We start from the raw sequence: 682 nt of genomic DNA on the forward strand, positions 1-682 counted from the left end.
TGAATCGGAGCTCCTACTGGTCCAAGTACCGAATCAACCCTCAAGAGAATTATTTATCTACTTCTTTCTTAAGAAGGAATGGATTCTATCTCGTGTAATAACATTCCCCGCTACCTACTTCATCATGTCTCTAAAATACAAGGAATAGGATTCAGGATCTCAGAATCCGTACCGAGTAAATCAAAAGATACGAATCCATAAATAGGAGTCTGTTAAGAACTCAGGATTAAGATCATTCTATATATGACCATCGGTAGACTCAATTAGAATTTCTATACTTAACAGAATTATTAGAAATTCATATTGTGTCTGTGTCCTTGTTCCACATAATCTCATTATGCGAAATACACTCATTCAATATCTCACCATATTAATAGTGCGGATAACACCGTTCCATTCTAAATGGGAATGACATGTATTAATAATGTTTTAATTAAAGATTCTGAACTTTAATTAAATTCATTATAAACATTACTTTTTTATTATTATCCTTAAACATTATCCTCTCGTATATAACACTTATATACAATGTTTAAGGTTACATAAATAACCATGGAATTTTTATTGATATTCATAAAATATTCATAAATATATGCACATAAAATAATGAATAAACTCTTTTATTAAATAAATAATAAATATCCTATTACATCTTATGCTTCTAGGATACCATTCCCAACAG

Source organism: Morus notabilis, unplaced genomic scaffold (genome assembly GCF_000414095.1).
Source record: "Morus notabilis unplaced genomic scaffold, ASM41409v2 Scaffold114, whole genome shotgun sequence".
Lineage (NCBI taxonomy): Eukaryota > Viridiplantae > Streptophyta > Magnoliopsida > Rosales > Moraceae > Morus > Morus notabilis.